The sequence below is a fragment of the Erythrolamprus reginae genome, unplaced genomic scaffold (assembly GCF_031021105.1).
Source record: "Erythrolamprus reginae isolate rEryReg1 unplaced genomic scaffold, rEryReg1.hap1 scaffold_147, whole genome shotgun sequence".
NCBI classification, from domain to species: Eukaryota; Metazoa; Chordata; class Lepidosauria; order Squamata; family Dipsadidae; genus Erythrolamprus; species Erythrolamprus reginae.
Genome location: NW_027248551.1, coordinates 22,335 through 28,334, shown reverse-complemented (window position 1 = coordinate 28,334; position 6,000 = coordinate 22,335).

The following is a 6,000-nucleotide window of genomic DNA, read 5'->3' as shown; positions in this document are numbered from 1 at the left end:
AAAAGTGACAATAAAAGTATCTTGTTTTATTTTACAAACTGAAAGGCATAGAGAGGAAGGGGTCCGGCTGTTTTCCAAGGCACCAAAGGGCCAGACAAGGAATAAGGGATGGAAGCTGACCAAGGAGAGATTATTCAACCTGGAAATAAGGGGGAACTTTTTGAGGGTGAAACAGAAGTTGCTTGTGGAGGTCGTGAGAGCTCCAACATTTTAAAGAGGAGATTGAATGGCCATTTGTCTGAAATGGTGCGGGGACTCCTGCTTGAGCGGGGTTGGACTAGATGACCCACAAGGTCCCTTCCAGCTCTCGTAGCAAGCTAATTTAAAGCACCTGCCCAGACTGCGTGCCTCCCTCAATCACCCACACCTGTGAGGCCAAGCGCCAAGTCCCTTTGCCGCCAAGCGCTCTCCGACCGACCGCCCCGGCTGCGATTGGCTGCTTAGGAAACCTGTCCCTCGGATTGGCTGAGCGGCCTCTTCTCCCCCGAGGGGGCGGGACACTTTAAAAACGTGGACGGACTGCTCGGGATGAGTTAAAAGCAGCGCGTACAGCCGCGTTTCGCTCGGGTTTTTTCCCCTCTCGGAAGAGGAGGCTACGGACCGTGCGAGGAACCCGTCTCTCCCCACGGCGCCCCCGCAGCCCAAGGCTTCGCAGATGGAGACCGCGACGGGTGCCTCTCGCACGGTGAGATAATCCTGCCTTGAGGCTCTTAGACGTTGTGGGACGCTGGGGGAGCTAATGCATATAGGGAGTAAAGAAGCAACTTGTGCTAGTACTTGTATATAAATATTGTATCTTTGTATACCACCAATACGTACGTGACAAAACAAAAAATAAAATAAAATAATAAATAGTGCCCGAGGTATTTTTAGTCTATTCTCGGAGTAAAAACAGCATTTGAGGTAAATTTAGTCTATTCTTGGGGAGTAAAAAAGGCAACTGGAGTAATTTTAGTTGATTCCCAGAGAGTAAGGAAGGCACCTGAGGGTAAATTTTTACCAGGCTGTGTAATTTCTCAGGAGTAAAACACCACTGGTGGTTGAGGTGTATCTTATTTAAAGGACTCCCAACCCCACAGCTCACCTATGGGGAATTAACTCAGTCCCACGAAGTGAGTTTCCCTCAGGGAAATTTGGCAAATTTCTAGGTCCTGAATAATTTTAACCAAAGCTGGAGTTTTTAGGAGTAAAATATAGATGGAAGCTGCAATCTCAGATGTGTTCTATTCAACTGTAATCTGAATTCTATTCAGCTCTAATTATCTATCTCAGCTGTGTTCAAAGGATCACAGACCAATGAGAGTTAAAAGTAGCTTAAAAGGAGGAATAAAACAGGGAATTTTAGCCAGGTGCAGTTAAGAGGCTAAACTATCACAGGTGCATAAGGGTTAAAAGTTTAATTTCTTAGAATAATTTACTGGTGGAAGCTGAGTTAATCTCTGCCAAGTCCTGTTGAAAGGACCAAACCATCACAGAGAACTGGACCTTTGCAGTGGGGCGGGAAAGAAGCCTCCACCCATGAATACTATTCAAAATGGACAGTAATTTTGTGTGTGTGTGTTTGTGTGTGATGTATGGAGAGAGATTATACATATAGACAGAAAGAAACATGGAAGACTGGTGGCAGAAAAAAAACCTCCTGGTCCATCTAGTCTGCCCTTATACATTTCCTGTATTTTATCTTAGGATGGATCTATGTTTATTCCAGGCATGTTTCAATTCAGTTACTGTGGATTTACCAACTACATCTGCTGGAAGTTTGTTCCAAGCATCCACTACTCTTTCAGTAAAATAATATTTTCTTTGCCCCAACTAACCTCAGATTGTGCCCCCTTGTATGTATCTATGCATGTAAATAGATGATATCTACATAGACATGTATGGAGATATGTATACCTGATATGTATGATAGATAAGTATTTTGATAGATGATTGGCTGGCTTTAAAAACTGGACCTTTCCAGTGGGGCGGGAAAGCAGCCTCCACCCATGAATACTATTCAAAATGGACAGTAATTTTGTGTGTATGTGTGATATACGTGTGATGTATGTAGAGAGATGATACATATAGATAGAAACATAGAAACATGGAAGACTGACGGCAGAAAAAAACCTCCTGGTCCATCTAGTCTGGCCTTATACTATTTCCTGTATTTTATCTTAGGATGGATCTATGTGTATCCCAGGCATGTTTAAATTCAGTTCCTGTGGATTTACCAACTCACATCTGCTGGAAGTTTGTTCCAAGTATCTACTACTCTTTTAATAAAATATTTTCTCACGTTACTTCTGATCTTTCCCCAACTAACCTCAGATTGTGCCACCTTGTATGTATGTATGCATGTAAATAGATGATACCTACATAGACATGTATGGAGATATGTATACTAAATATGTATGATAGATAAGTATTTGGATAGATGATAGGAGGGATAAATTTGAGAGAGAAACACATTTTCAATTTTAATGTGGGCCAATGTGCCCACAGAAAAAGTGACAATAAAAGTATCTTGTTTTATTTTACAAACTGAAAGGCATAGAGAGGAAGGGGTCCGGCTGTTTTCCAAGGCACCAAAGGGCCAGACAAGGAATAAGGGATGGAAGCTGACCAAGTAGAGATTATTCAACCTGGAAATAAGGGGGAACTTTTTGAGGGTGAAACAGAAGTTGCTTGTGGAGGTCGTGAGAGCTCCAACACTTTAAAGAGGAGATTGAATGGCCATTTGTCTGAAATGGTGCGGGGACTCCTGCTTGAGCGGGGTTGGACTAGATGACCCACAAGGTCCCTTCCAGCTCTCGTAGCAAGCTAATTTAAAGCACCTGCCCAGACTGCGTGCCTCCCTCAATCACCCACACCTGTGAGACCAAGCGCCAGGTCCCTTTGCCGCCAAGCGCTCTCCGACCGACCGCCCCGGCTGCGATTGGCTGCTTAGGAAACCTGTCCCTCGGATTGGCTGAGCGGCCTCTTCTCCCCCGAGGGGGCGGGACACTTTAAAAACGTGGACGGACTGCTCGGGCTGAGGTAAAAGCAGCGCGTACAGCCGCGTTTCGCTCGGGTTTTTTCCCCTCTCGGAAGAGGAGGCTACGGACCGTGCGAGGAACCCGTCTCTCCCCACGGCGCCCCCGCAGCCCAAGGCTTCGCAGATGGAGACCGCGACGGGTGCCTCTCGCACGGTGAGATAATCCTGCCTTGAGGCTCTTAGACGTTGTGGGACGCTGGGGGAGCTAATGCATATAGGGAGTAAAGAAGCAACTTGTGCTAGTACTTGTATATAAATATTGTATCTTTGTATACCACCAATACGTACGTGACAAAACAAAAAATAAAATAAAATAATAAATAGTGCCCGAGGTATTTTTAGTCTATTCTCGGAGTAAAAACAGCATTTGAGGTAAATTTAGTCTATTCTTGGGGAGTAAAAAAGGCAACTGGAGTAATTTTAGTTGATTCCCAGAGAGTAAGGAAGGCACCTGAGGGTAAATTTTTACCAGGCTGTGTAATTTCTCAGGAGTAAAACACCACTGGTGGTTGAGGTGTATCTTATTTAAAGGACTCCCAACCCCACAGCTCACCTATGGGGAATTAACTCAGTCCCACGAAGTGAGTTTCCCTCAGGGAAATTTGGCAAATTTCTAGGTCCTGAATAATTTTAACCAAAGCTGGAGTTTTTAGGAGTAAAATATAGATGGAAGCTGCAATCTCAGATGTGTTCTATTCAACTGTAATCTGAATTCTATTCAGCTCTAATTATCTATCTCAGCTGTGTTCAAAGGATCACAGACCAATGAGAGTTAAAAGTAGCTTAAAAGAAGGAATAAAACAGGGAATTTTAGCCAGGTGCAGTTAAGAGGCTAAACTATTACAGGTGCATAAGGGTTAAAAGTTTAATTTCTTAGAATAATTTACTGGTGGAAGCTGAGTTAATCTCTGCCAAGTCCTGTTGAAAGGACCAAACCATCACAGAGAACTGGACCTTTGCAGTGGGGCGGGAAAGAAGCCTCCACCCATGAATACTATTCAAAATGGACAGTAATTTTGTGTGTGTGTGTTTGTGTGTGATGTATGGAGAGAGATTATACATATAGACAGAAAGAAACATGGAAGACTGGTGGCAGAAAAAAACCCTCCTGGTCCATCTAGTCTGCCCTTATACATTTCCTGTATTTTATCTTAGGATGGATCTATGTTTATTCCAGGCATGTTTCAATTCAGTTACTGTGGATTTACCAACTACATCTGCTGGAAGTTTGTTCCAAGCATCCACTACTCTTTCAGTAAAATAATATTTTCTTTGCCCCAACTAACCTCAGATTGTGCCCCCTTGTATGTATCTATGCATGTAAATAGATGATATCTACATAGACATGTATGGAGATATGTATACCTGATATGTATGATAGATAAGTATTTTGATAGATGATTGGCTGGCTTTAAAAACTGGACCTTTCCAGTGGGGCGGGAAAGCAGCCTCCACCCATGAATACTATTCAAAATGGACAGTAATTTTGTGTGTATGTGTGATATACGTGTGATGTATGTAGAGAGATGATACATATAGATAGAAACATAGAAACATGGAAGACTGACGGCAGAAAAAAACCTCCTGGTCCATCTAGTCTGGCCTTATACTATTTCCTGTATTTTATCTTAGGATGGATCTATGTGTATCCCAGGCATGTTTAAATTCAGTTCCTGTGGATTTACCAACTCACATCTGCTGGAAGTTTGTTCCAAGTATCTACTACTCTTTTAATAAAATATTTTCTCACGTTACTTCTGATCTTTCCCCAACTAACCTCAGATTGTGCCACCTTGTATGTATGTATGCATGTAAATAGATGATACCTACATAGACATGTATGGAGATATGTATACTAAATATGTATGATAGATAAGTATTTGGATAGATGATAGGAGGGATAAATTTGAGAGAGAAACACATTTTCAATTTTAATGTGGGCCAATGTGCCCACAGAAAAAGTGACAATAAAAGTATCTTGTTTTATTTTACAAACTGAAAGGCATAGAGAGGAAGGGGTCCGGCTGTTTTCCAAGGCACCAAAGGGCCAGACAAGGAATAAGGGATGGAAGCTGACCAAGTAGAGATTATTCAACCTGGTAATAAGGGGGAACTTTTTGAGGGTGAAACAGAAGTTGCTTGTGGAGGTCGTGAGAGCTCCAACACTTTAAAGAGGAGATTGAATGGCCATTTGTCTGAAATGGTGCGGGGACTCCTGCTTGAGCGGGGTTGGACTAGATGACCCACAAGGTCCCTTCCAGCTCTCGTAGCAAGCTAATTTAAAGCACCTGCCCAGACTGCGTGCCTCCCTCAATCACCCACACCTGTGAGGCCAAGCGCCAGGTCCCTTTGCCGCCAAGCGCTCTCCGACCGACCGCCCCGGCTGCGATTGGCTGCTTAGGAAACCTGTCCCTCGGATTGGCTGAGCGGCCTCTTCTCCCCCGAGGGGGCGGGACACTTTAAACACGTGGACGGACTGCTCGGGCTGAGGTAAAAGCAGCGCGTACAGCCGCGTTTCGCTCGGGTTTTTTCCCCTCTCGGAAGAGGAGGCTACGGACCGTGCGAGGAACCCGTCTCTCCCCACGGCGCCCCCGCAGCCCAAGGCTTCGCAGATGGAGACCGCGACGGGTGCCTCTCGCACGGTGAGATAATCCTGCCTTGAGGCTCTTAGACGTTGTGGGACGCTGGGGTAGCTAATGCATATAGGGAGTAAAGAAGCAACTTGTGCTAGTACTTGTATATAAATATTGTATCTTTGTATACCACCAATACGTACGTGACAAAACAAAAAATAAAATAAAATAATAAATAGTGCCCGAGGTATTTTTAGTCTATTCTCGGAGTAAAAACAGCATTTGAGGTAAATTTAGTCTATTCTTGGGGAGTAAAAAAGGCAACTGGAGTAATTTTAGTTGATTCCCAGAGAGTAAGGAAGGCACCTGAGGGTAAATTTTTACCAGGCTGTGTAATTTCTCAGGAGT